The sequence below is a fragment of the Geotrypetes seraphini genome, chromosome 4 (assembly GCF_902459505.1).
Source record: "Geotrypetes seraphini chromosome 4, aGeoSer1.1, whole genome shotgun sequence".
Classification (NCBI taxonomy): domain Eukaryota; kingdom Metazoa; phylum Chordata; class Amphibia; order Gymnophiona; family Dermophiidae; genus Geotrypetes; species Geotrypetes seraphini.
The window spans coordinates 277,255,408-277,269,073 of NC_047087.1; the positions used below are offsets into that span (position 1 = coordinate 277,255,408).

The window sequence follows — 13,666 nt, forward strand, 5'->3', positions numbered from 1 at the left end:
TTTGTTTCTAGATTTTTGATTTAAACATCTCTATCATATCTCCCCTCTTCTGCCTTTCCTCCAAAGTATACATATTGAGATCTTGAAGTCTGTCTCTATTCACCTTATGACGAAGACCACCAACCATTTTAGTAGCCTTCCTCTGGACCGACTCCATCCTGTTTATCTTTTTGAAGGTGCGGTCTCCAGAATCGTACACAATATTCTAAATGAGGTTTCACCAGAGTCTTATACATGGGTAAGGCTTGTGCAGTGTTTGAGGCTTGTGCAGATGAGAATAGGGTTTGAGGCTTGTGCAGATGATGATAGGATTGCCATATGGCTCCAGAAAAAGGAGAACAGATTGAGACATCTGAGTTTTACTTTCATTGAAAGCAATGGAAATAAGCAGGACAGATTGAGACATCCAGGTCTTACTTCCATGCAATGAAAGTAAAACTGGGATGTCTCAATCCGTCCTCCTTTTTCTGGAGCCATATGGTAATCCTAGATGAGGACAAAGCTTGCAGGGATGGCATAGGAACAGGGACAGAACTTACAGGGATGGAGATACATCCCGCAGGGAAGGGGACAAATTTGTCTTTGTGTTATTCTCTAACAAGGAATGCCGGTGGGATTTGCAGAATCATCCAATCACTACCATTTCCTTTCAAGCCTCCTATAGTCCAAGTAGGATTCCTGTGCAATTCACAGAGAGTGCCAGTGGTGTTTCAGTCTTAGTAATGTATGCAATAGCTTTGTGAGTTCTTTTGCATTCAACACCATATTTTCAATGTCGAGATATTGTTAGTCTTGTTTTCAATTCTTTGGGCAGACTGTGAGATCTTTGGAGATCTTAATGGTATTCTTGTTAAATCTCCTTAGGTATTTTGCCTCTTACTGCCATTCATAGTATCATACTTTTTCCAGTTTCAAAAGATGCCTCAGAAATACAGGCCTGGCTATATATTCTCTTCTGTCTGGTGAAAGAAGTTGATGTGGCTGTAGTTTCAAGAAATCTCTGAAAAAACAAACAAGCAAACCATCAGCAGTTTTCTCGGCTTCTACTGTTGCTATATCAACTCACTAATAATGTCAGGAATAAGATGCCCTGAAGAATGACACTGGCCACTTCTTCTGCGCCTGCTGTATATACATTTTCTACAACCACTCTAGCAATGACAGTTTCTCAGCCTGCGATGAAGACAGTTTTAGAGGAGATGAAATTCATTCTCAGATGATGCATAGAGGTGTCCAAGCCAAACCTTTGGGTGTTGTATAGTTTCCTATGTTCTATATGGGATATTTTATTCCATCTAGTGTGCACTGTTGCACAATAACACACCCTGTTGCTCAAATATTGGGCCTTATTGATCAAAAGTGCATTGTATTACTTAAATGCTGTACACTATCACACAATAAGGTACCTATTGATAAATAATTAACCAACTACTGAGCACACAATAAATGTGATTTTTTTACCCTGTCATTTTTGGTTTAAAAACAACACAAAATGTTGGTTCTTGAACCAAATGCAATTAATATTTTACTCTTTTTGGGTATGTCCCATGTCATTCTTAATGAATGAATAGCCTTACTATTTCACAGTGATCACTGAATAAGCCAATGAAAATATAAGGTCTGGCATCAATTCTCCTTCGACATCCAATCTCCCTGATCACTCCAACATCCAATAACTCCAAATGAAATCTCCCTAATTCCTCACAGCTAGTGTTTCACTGCCTTTTTCAGGAGTCTGTGTCTGTATTTGGCTGTTTGGTGGAGGATGGGCTGGGAGGGTGTAGAGGACTGGAGTGAGCTTTCACAGAGATTTCAGTACTTGGAACCTAAGCACAATGCCGGGCAGAGCTTTGAATTCTTGCACAGAAATAGCTAAGAAGAAAAAGAAAAAAACAACAACAAATTTTTAGATTGAATCAGGTTGGTTAGACTAGATGGACCATTTGAGTCTTTATCTGCCGTCATCTACTATGTTACTATGTAAATATATTAAAAGTAAAACATATCATCAAATATTAAAATAATTACAATCCACAATTTGGCATGCAAAGTATTAAAAATAAAATAATTAGATAATAAAATAATATAGAAAATAACATAACAAGATTAAGATCCCAGTTGATACATCTCTACCATCTCTACTTCTGTTGGCCCTATTTGGAATTTCGTAGAGATTTGCTTTCCATTTCTACATCTCCCTAATTCCACCACATCTGGCATCCAATATCCTTCTGGAAGATACAACCCCCCCTCCCCACTGTGGAGTGACGATGTTCCTTAGATGGACTTTATTAAGAATGTCAAAGTTCTAAAGATACAATGAAATCATCCACATAAAAACCTAAAGGACCTAGTCCGCTAAGGGTGCAGGACCCAACACGGTCTGCGTTTTGACAAAAAGTCTTCTGTTGGCCTTATTTGGAATTTCGTAGAGATTTGCTTTCCATTTGTACATCTCCCTAATTCTACCACATCTGGCATCCAATATCCTTCCAACATACAATTCACCATATCACCGGCCCCTCCCCCCCCCAAAAAAAAAATAGAAATAAAATGAAGCACCCAATGCCTCCACCTTCTGAAGCTCCCCCTTCCGGCCCCAGTATTTACTAGGAAAATTTCCAATTGACTAGTAGAGAGTTGGAGGGGGGGAGGGAGGGGAGGGGAGGGGGTCTGGGGCAATATCACCACTATATAGCAACATTTCACTAAGGGTTGGGGAGGCTCAAATTTAGGGAATGGGAGACTGGGTAGTTCATACCAGATGATTGGGGAACATTGAATTTGTTGAAGGGGGGTATTGGATACTTGGGGTATTTCCCATTCAAAGGCTTCCCCAGGGCAAAAGGCCAATGTTTCCAGGGAAGAAAAATAACACCAATTCAAAGCTGGCATTACCTTTCCATATATATAATGCAATTGCAATCTATGAAGTTAAATGCAAGTTGCATTATTTTATAGAATAGGTTCTTTGCATGAATTTGCATGTTGCACATCTCATTTTTATTTAAAATTGTGTTATGCTTCAAAAATTTATGTTAAGGGCAAATAATACTCAATTTTGACTTTTATTACCTGTTTTTTTGGCATATATCATGGTCACTTATTTAAAGCAATTGTAACTAGGTGGGATCCTGGTTAAATTGTGCTGAATGAATCAGGAAGAGATATTTATTAGCACTTAACTGTAGAGTGCCACTTAATATCTATTCTGACTGTTATTTATTTGGGTGCTTTTAAGAAAATTTTAAGAAAATTGAGAGTGGTTCAAAATACCGCATTTCGATTCATCTTTGGGTTGAAAAAATGGGAGCATATCTAATATAATAAAACCCTAAGCCGCGCACTCCCACCTGCGTGCTCCCATTTTCTGTGAGCTGTAGGGCACCACAGGTAGCAGTGCGCATGCGCGCGAATCTCTCTCTCTTTCTCTCTTCCCCCCAAGGCGGATGTCGGCCGTGACGGCTTTTGGAGGCTGCAGGCCGCGGCAGCTGCAGGCTGTGGCGGCTGGCGGCGGCTGCAGGCTGCGGCAGCCGAGCATGGAGCCACCAGCAGCGGGTGACGGTAGTGAGTGTAGGAGGGGCAGGAGAAGCTAGACTGAGGGAAAAAATGATGATGCACAGGGAAATGGAGGGAGAGGGAATGCTGCGGCTGCTGCACAGGGAAGTAGGGGAGGAGATAGGAAGACACAGGGACAGGGGCAGGGAGAGAGACAGAAAGACAGATAGACAAAGGGGGCCAGGGAGGGAGAGAGACAGAAAGAAAGACAGGGGTAGGGAGAGAAACAGAAAGAAAGACAGACATATATTCTAGCACAGTGGTCTCAAACTCAAACCCTTTGCAGGGCTACATTTTGGATTTGTAGGAACAGGAGCAGGCCCAACACCCAGCTCCATCTCCAGGGACAACTGACCGGCTCCCCCCAAAGAAGCGCAGAGTAATAGTCATCGGGGATTCCATGCTGAGGGGCACCGAGGGACCAATTTGCAGACCGGATATGCAATCTAGGGAGGTCTGCTGTCTGCCTAGAGCCAGGATACGAGATGTCACCGCCAGTCTGGATAGACTACTCACACCCCGAGACCACTTTCCTATGCTTCTTGTCCACATAGGAACCAACGACACTGCCAAGAACACACCGGAGACCATCACCAGAGACTTTGGAGCACTGGGTGAGAGGCTGAAGCAGACAGGAGCGCAGGTGGTTTTCTCATCGATCCTCCCAGTTAGAGGCAAGGGAAGAGCCAGAGATGAACGTATCCTGAGGACGAACGAGTGGCTACAGGGATGGTGCCGGTATATGAACTTCGGATTCCTAAACCATGGGGAAGCACTACAAGGACTTCAGGGACCAGACGGACTCCATCTGACCAGTAGGGGTAAGAACGTCTTCGGACACCGACTAGCCCGCCTGCTTCACAGGGCTTTAAACTAGGTAAGTCGGGGGAGGGTACCCATTCACATATTAGTGCAGAAAGGAATTATCCTGATGAGGTGAGTCGAAACTCCGCTTCCATGTCCAAGGTAAGTACCCACATTGCAAACAGTTCTTTGGGAGTCACACCGACTCGGGTAGGATACGCCTCACAGGGACTTAGCAAATACAAGATATGGAGGGCCATGTATGTCAATGCACACAGTTTAGGTAACAAAATTCTAGAATTGGAGGCTGAAATAAGGAATGCCGACCTAGATGTGGTGGCAATATCTGAAACTTGGTTCACGGACTCACATGGGTGGGATATGGCTATACCGGGCTACAATCTACTTCGTCAGGACAGAGAGGGCAGGTTAGGAGGGGGGGTAGCTCTATACATTAAAGAGGACATCAAAACAACCAGGATCACAGATGTCGAGTACACCGGGGAGTCCCTCTGGGTAAACCTGGCAAGAGGCAGAGAAAAATGCCTGTATCTAGGTGTGGTTTACAGACCCCCAAGACAACTGGAAGACATGGACGCAGAATTAATTGAAGACATAGAGAATATCACTCTACGAGGAGAAGCTGTACTGCTAGGGGACTTCAATATGCCTGATGCAGACTGGAACTCATTTTCAGCGACAACCAGCGGTAGCAGGAGGCTCTTAACCTCCATAAAGGGAGCACGTCTCAAACAAATGGTAACGAAGCCCACTAGGGCCCAGGCGATCCTCGACCTGGTACTCACCAACGGGGAAAGCGTTTCAGAGGTCTCAGTAGGAGATACGCTAGCCTCCAGCGACCACAATATAGTATGGTTCAACCTTAGGAAAGGCTTCCCTAGATCAAACACGAAAACAATGATACTCAATTTCCGGGGCACAGACTTCGCACGCATGGGAGATTTCGTCCATCAGACGCTGCAGGACCAAGCGGAGACCGATGATGTAGAAGCTAAGTGGTTAACACTGAAATCAACCATACATGAAGCAACTAGCCGCTTCATAAAATCAGTAAATAAACGACAAAGAAAAAATAAACCCCAATGGTTCACCGCGGAGATCTCGCACCTCATTAAGGAGAAGAAAAAAGCGTTTCTCTCCTACAAGCGCACGGAGAAAAGAGAGGCAAAAGTAGAATATAGGACCAGGTCTACAGCGGTCAAAATGGTAGTTAGGGAGGCAAAACTTCGAGTGGAAGAAATTCTGGCAAAAAACATTAAAAAGGGGGACAAATCCTTCTTCAGGTATATTAGTGACAGAAAAAGGAACACAGGCGGGATAGTATGCCTTAGAAGACCGGACGGAAGTTACGTGGAAGCAGATTCCGATAAAGCCGAACTACTGAATGAATACTTCTGCTCAGTCTTCACCGGTGAGGCACCGGGACACGGTCCCCAGTTGAAGGCAACACAAAGCACAGAAGACCCGTTTCAGAATTTTGAGTTCACACCAGGTGAAGTTTACAGTGAACTGGCAAGACTCAAGGTGAACAAAGCCATGGGACCAGACAATTTGCACCCAAGAATGCTCAGAGAATTGAGCGATGTCCTGGCGAAACCGTTGGCTGAGCTATTCAATCTCTCCCTAAGTAAGGGGAAAGTTCCCCTGGACTGGAAATTAGCTAATGTCGTTCCTCTGCATAAAAAGGGTTGCAGGGCAGAGGCTGCGAATTATAGACCGGTGAGTCTCACATCAATAGTGTGCAAACTCATGGAAACACTAATTAAAAGCAAATTGGACATGATCTTGAATGAAGGGAATCTTCGGGATCCCAGTCAGCATGGATTCACCAAGGGTAGGTCCTGCCAATCCAATCTCATCAGCTTCTTTGACTGGGTAACAAGAAAGTTGGACTTGGAAGAGTCTTTGGACGTCGTGTACCTGGACTTCAGGAAAGCTTTTGACAGTGTCCCACACCGCAGGCTGCTAAGCAAGATGGAATCGATGGGGTTAGGAGAGACACTAACTGCATGGGTCAATGATTGGCTGAGTGGCAGACTTCAGAGGGTGGTGGTTAATGGTACCCTCTCTAAAACATCGGAGGTGACCAGTGGAGTGCCGCAGGGCTCGGTCCTGGGTCCACTCCTTTTCAACATATTCATAGGGGATCTGACTCAAGGGCTTCAAGGTAAAATAACACTATTCGCCGATGACGCCAAACTATGTAATATAGTAAGTGAATGCAGTTTACAGAATTATATGGCGCAGGACCTGCTTACATTGGAAAGTTGGTCCTCAACCTGGCAGCTAGGCTTCAATGCTAAGAAATGTAAGGTCATGCACCTCGGAAGCGGAAATCCATGCAGGACGTACTTCTTGAACGGAGAAACTTTAACTAGGACTTCAGCAGAACGAGATTTAGGAGTAATCATCAGTGCAGACATGAAAACTGCCAATCAAGTGGAGAAGGCTTCATCTAAGGCAAGGCAGATATTGGGTTGTATCAATAGAAGTTTCGTCAGCCGAAAGCCTGAAGTCATAATGCCGTTGTACAGGGCCATGGTGAGACCTCATCTGGAGTACTGTGTGCAATTCTGGAGGCCACATTACAGTAAAGATGTGCGCAGAATTGAATCGGTTCAACGGATGGCCACCAGGATGATCTCGGGGCTCAAGGGTCTCTCGTACGAAGAGAGACTGAACAAATTGCAGCTCTACACTCTTGAGGAACGTAGGAAGAGGGGAGACATGATCGAAACATTTAAGTACCTCACGGGACGTGTCGAAGTGGAAGATGATATTTTCTTTCTCAAGGGACCCTCGGCCACAAGAGGGCACCCGCTCAAACTCAGGGGCGGAAAATTTCATGGCGACACCAGAAAGTATTTCTTCACAGAGAGAGTGGTTGATCATTGGAACAAGCTTCCAGTGCAGGTGATCGAGGCAGACAGCGTGCCAGACTTTAAAAATAAATGGGATACCCATGTGGGATCCCTACGAGGGTCAAGATAAGGAAATTGGGTCATTAGGGCATAGACAGGGGGTGGGTAAGCAGAGTGGGCAGACTTGATGGGCTGTAGCCCTTTTCTGCCGTCATCTTCTATGTTTCTATGTTTCTATGTTACTTGGAGGGCCTCTGAAAAAATAGTTCATGTGTTATTAAAGAATTGACAATTTTGCATGAGGTAAAACTCTTTATAGTTTATAAATCTTTCCTTTTGGCTAAGTCTTAATAATAATATTGTCATTTATAGCTACAGAGATATACGATCAAGAAACTGTTTTATTTTACTTTTGTGATTATGATAGACATACTGAGGGCCTCAAAATAGTATCTGGCGGGCTGCATGTGAGACCACTGTTCTAGCACCAGCGGGAGGAAGGGAGACAGAAAGAAAAGAAAAAAGACACAGGGACAGGGAGAGACACAGAAAGACAGACAGACAAAGGGGGCCAGGGAGAGACACAGACAGAAAGAAAGACAGACAGACATATATTCTAGCACTCGTTAATGTAACGGGCTAAAATACTAGTTACACCAAATTATTTGAAACTCCACTGGCTGCCGATTGAGGCCAGAGTTTTGTGTAAGCTTGCCTGCATTTGTTACAAATCAATTTTTGGTTTGTCACCCGGATACCTTGTTTCCCATTTTTCTTTGAACCACCCAAATAAGGTCACACGGAGAGTTTGTCTGTTTACATTTCCTTCCGCTAAATTATATTGTTACAAGAGATTTCTGGAGAGAACTCTCTCTTTTCAAGCTGCCAAATTGAATGATAGGTTCGGTAAAATTATGCTAGGATCCTCTTATCTTGATTTTAGAAAACTACTGAAGACCCAACTGTTTGAAAAATTTGTATCCTATCTGGTTGTTTCGTTTAATAATTCTATGCTTCCGTCATGCAATGTATCTTCTTTTAAATTGTATTTTTACTGTATGGTCGGTTCTTATTTGTTGTAATCTGCTTAGAACCATTCTTTTAAATTGCATTTTTCTTTTAAATCATATTAGTAGTATAATGGGTACACCTCATGTCAAACTGATTGACAGGTGAGATAAGATAAGGATCGACCAATCAGCGTTCACTTCCGGGTTAAGCCCCGCCCATTGTCCCGCCTTAGTCTCCGCCCATAGCCCCGCCCCCACCCATGGCCCCGCCCTAGTCTCCGCCCATGGCCCCGCCCCTCCCATAGGAATGAATGGTGGTAGCCCCGCCCATGGCCACACCCCCACCCATGGCCCCACCCCACCCTTCACCTAAGCCCCGCCCCTCCCATAGGAATGAATGGTGGTAGCCCCGCCCATGGCCACACCCCCGCCCATGGCCCCACCCCTCAAGCCCCGCCCCCGCCCCTGTCCCCACCCCTTGAGCCACGCCCCCACCCATGACCCCGCCCCCTCAAGCCCCGCCCCCGGAAATGCACTTTTGATGACATCACCGGAAATGGGGGCGTGTTTAACCCCGAAAATACGCTTTCTGATGACATCACCGGAAATGGGAGTGCCTGCCCCCTACCGGAAATGCGCTTTTCTGATGACATAGGCGGAAATTGGGTAAATGACGCGGCGGAAATGCGCTTTTCTGAACACGTAGGCGGAAGTAGGGAAACAGACTCGGTCAAAACACCCACCCAGAAAAGAAGCGTCTTTATTTTAACAGTTTTTAGTTAAAAGACAGGGTTTAAGAGCTCACAGATAGAGCAGAGCACAAAACAAAAGGCATTCACAAAATCTTTCCTGCTTTTTAAAACAGAGTAGGGGCAGAAACAAACGAGAAAAAAAAAAAAAAGTTGCATTTGCTTTTAACACCCTTTTCAGTAGGAATTCTGAGCTAATGGTTAATGGGTCAGCTCCCCTATTGTCATGGTAACAGCTGATAAGACCCTTGCAACACCCCTCCCCCTGATAAAACCAAGGGGAGAGATGCGGAAGTGTGTTTAAACATGTCTGAACTTGTCCCGGCCCCCCCTACTGTTGTCTTAACAATCTGAAAAAAAAAAAAAACACAAGGCAAAAGTCTTTATTGAAGCAAATTTATTATGATCCACATGCGGCAGGAAGCTATGGAGGCATTAACCCTCTACTTCAAGCGGCTAAAAAGAGTGATATAACAGTTCGGAGAAAAGATGTGGTGGATTGGGTCACCGGTCAAAACGCATACAATTTACACAGACCGGCTAGAATCCATTTTAAAAGAAATAAAACAACAGACAGTGGCAAAGTGACTTAGTCAACATGTCAGCCTTTGCCCCCCTTATAACAACGGTTACAAATACATCTTAACGGTAATAGATAACCTGTCAAAATATGCACGGGTCGTTTCTTTAAAAACAAAAACCGGTCGTGAAGTTACCGAAGCCTTTGAAACAATATTTAATTTAGGGCGTACATCTGAAAAACTTCAAGCAGACAAGGGTAAAGATTTTTGTGACCCATAATGATGTTAAAGCAGCTGTAGTGGAAAGATTTAACAGGACTTTAAAATCCATAATACCTTTACTTACCAAGACGTCCTACAGGCTATGGTGTACATCCGTATGGGCACGCGTTTCCGGTTGCCGCGCGGCGGCACACATACGGCACAAAGGAAACATAAGTTTAACCCCCACCCTGACAGGTAACACCCCCGGAAATACGCTTTTCTGGTGACATCACAGGAAAAGGGAGTGCCTGCCCCGACAGGAAATGCGCTTTTCTGATGACATAGGCGGAAATTGGGTAAATGAAGCGACGGATATGCGCTTTTCTGAACACGTAGGCGGAAACAGACTTAGTCAAAACCCCCCCACCCGGAAATGAAGTGGGGGTTTAAGAGCTCGCAGATAGAGCAGAGCACAAAACAAAAGGCATTCACAAAATCTTTCCTGCTTTTTAAAACAGAGTAGGGGCAGAAACAAACGAGAAAAGTTGCATTAGCTTTTAACATCCTTTTCAGTAGGAATTCAATGTCTGTCACGAAGGCTCGTAGATTGAGTTACTTTCTTAAAGATCGTGATGTAGAAAAAGAGGGTTACCCAAAGACCGAAAAACTGTACGAATCAGACAAAGAAAATATGGATCCTTTTAACACGCAGGTAACTGAAAAAAGGCCTACCAAGAGGCCTCGTAACTTTCTTAAAGACTGTAATGCGGAGAAAGAGGGTTACTCACCGTCTGAAAAACCGATTGACTTGACGGCAGATACCGGGGAGCATACGCACGAATTAACAGATTCTGAAATACAAGAGTTTCCAGATGCTCAAAAGCTATATGATTCAGACATAGAAAATGAAGATGTAGGCTATGAACTACCAGAGGATAATGCTTCAGATATTGAATTTTATGAAGCCGCTGCTGAAGCCGAAGCAACAGACATGTTGGAAAAGCCAGGATCTTTCACGGTAAGAGAGAGAGAGAGAGACACACACGCACTTTTTATTACCAGTGGTCGTTGAAGGGGTTTATGAAGCTGTATGTGTTCATGTGTTTTAAAAAGGAAAATTTATTTCTGTATGTTTGTTTTTTTTTGTAGGGAAGTGGCGGATCTTCACGATCACAGAAACCTGTGGACAAGGTGTACAAGCCGATGATAAATCTATCATGTTTGTGTTTTTTCTGCTCGTTTCAAAGAGAACCGGCGGTGAATGTGCGTAAACCTGAAGATTCTTGTGATTATGGACTGTGGACCGGCATAGGCCTTTCCAAAACACCAACAGAACTTAAATCATTTATAAAGGTCGTTGTATACTGCGTTCTAAATAAATGTCTGCAAGGCGTGAAGGATGAAGATTGTGGAGCCTGCTTAATACGTGCTGGGGGGCAAAAACACCACGATTGCTTGATATGGGGACATAAGGAAATACAGCAGAAACTCAAAAAAACTTGTGACATGCTATGCCTAGGACGTGTGGTAAATGTAGTCACATTTGTAGGCTATAAAATGAAAATATTGATGCTTTGTAATGAAAGCATTAATATAATCATTGATTTAATCAGAGATATTAAAACCTCTATAAATGGGCCACGGCTACTCAACAGAATGGTCAATGTCATGAGAGATGGTACATATGTAGAGATTGTAAATGATTTAATCCGTGACACCGATTATAAATCATTCTTCAAAAGAAATGCTTTTTAAAACATGTTTTGTTTTTTATTCTCGGGATTGTGGAAAATACAATGTGTAATGGTATGTTTGTTTGTATAAAAGTTTAAACATTTTATTGTTGTAAAATAAAGATTTTCTTAAAAAAAAATAAAAAAATATAAAATGTGTGGTGTGTTTTAGAAATGTATTATCAACCCAAACTAAAACAATAGAAGGTGTGACAGGTTATAAGGAACTAGGTTCTAGACACGTAGACAACCCTTATATCCCCCCCGTAAAACTCACAGATGCTGAACTGTTAATAGGTGCTGAAAAGCTACATAATGTACAGGAGTGGTCGTGACTATAGGGCTTCTGGCAAAAAGTACAGAAATTACGCTCACCATAGAATTTTTTGACATCGGTTATGCCGTAGAAATGATCGTCATGTAGCGATAAGAAAACCGTTTTTTGGATAAATGGGCTGGTCTGATGTTTTAAAGCAACACCAAGAGTTTGTATAAAACACAACTCTTATATTTATCTTTAAATGTTGTTCTATGGTTGCTACATCATCGAGCATGACTTTTTTTATGTACCGACCACCCCAAATCATTATGTAGCTTTTCAGCACCTATTAACAGTTCAGCATCTGTGAGTTTTACGGGGGGGGGGGGGGGATATAAGGGTTGTAAGGCTACCGGCAAAACACAGGTTATTACCTGTGTTATTCAAATCTATTAAATACATCCTTTTTTCTGCAAAATCTGGCTAAACAGTATAGATTTTAACACCCTACGACCCCCCACCACCCTTGTTTCTTATTACAAGTACAACAACACGGTATAAATCACAGACCTGTGTTTCTCTGTGACTTTGAAGGATTTTAGCAACCTGGTCTAAGAAATCATCAGCATCTAGCGATTCGGGATTTAATTTACCAGAAAACAAGGAGTTGTGAAAAAGTGACGAATGTAGGTGCACTTGTACGTAGTCACCGGGCGATACTCTGCTGTTAACATCGTCCAGGATATGTTGGGTGCCTTGGCGTATAGCATTTTGAGCATCACTTAATGATGTTATCCTGTCTAAATTAATGAAACGAAATTCTTCTGAATAAAGCACACCATGAAACTTGTCCAGTTTACGATCCCATCTTTTCACAAATTGGACATAGTTGATTGGTTCTGAATCTTCAGAAGGACCTAATGCACCCTTATTTGAACCATCCTCTGACACTTTTTGCTGCTATCAGAATAATTATCAACTTCATAACATTCTCCTTCTTCTGTGCTGTCCGGCTGTGCTTATGTGCTGTTAAACTTTTTCTGTCGGCTTCACGGTGTCTGTTTGTGACTTTCTAACATTTTCCCGATCTACAATTTATAACATAGCATAACTGTTAATACTTTTTCCCCATCAACCATTATAAAAGTAATGACATTTTCTTTTAACCCTAGTCTCCTTACAAAACCAGGATACCTACTATTTCGTTTATCTTTTGGCTTCCGGTAAGGAGCCGGTTGTTGGTTAGAACATGTCGATGTAGAAGATGTGGGCTCTCCAGCCGTTTCTTGGTCTAATCATAACGAAAAAAGAATGTTTTGTACATGCTGTTTTTAAAAACCAACATATGTGCCATATAATACTTTTGTCACTTACTGTTTAATATCCGTTGTCTTTTTCTGGTAAGAGATAGTTTATTTCTACCATCAGATCCCCGTTCCTGTTTTTAAATGCAATGATAGATTCAGAGAAAGAAAAAATGATATCCCTAAAACCAAAAATAAAAGCCCCTTTTCTACACACCATGTTAGCAGTTGATGTATCCGGGGGCCCGGCGTAGCACCCACAAAAACCAGAATGCTTGCTGGTCTTCTCATAGTTTATTTTATACACTTACAATCCCCTCTATAGAGGTTATCCGTTCACAAAGGCTTTATTGTATGTCTAAGACCTCTGATAGAACTTGTTTGTCTTGGTTAGTCAATTTAGACACCAAAATGACCCCTACGTGTCTAGAACCTAGTTCCTTATAACCTGTCACACCTTCTATTGTTTTAGTTTGGGTTGATAATACATTTCTAAAACACACCACACATTTTATATTTTTTTATTTTTTTTTAAGAAAATCTTTATTTTACAACAATAAAATGTTTAAACTTTTATACAAACAAACATACCATTACACATTGTATTTCCCACAATCCCGAGAATAAAAAACAAAACATGTT

General features: G+C 42.6%; 1 long non-coding RNA gene across 2 annotated transcripts in view; it reads right to left on the reverse strand.

Annotated features, from left to right (window-relative positions):
* Positions 1–447: 447 nt before the first annotated feature.
* The window catches only part of LOC117359055, a 36,654-nt gene continuing 23,435 nt past the window's right edge, over positions 448–13,666 (reverse strand). For both annotated transcript variants that reach the window (XR_004539151.1, XR_004539150.1), the window contains exon 3: positions 448–1,000. This is a non-coding gene — a long non-coding RNA (uncharacterized LOC117359055). The remainder of the gene's footprint in view (positions 1,001–13,666) is intronic.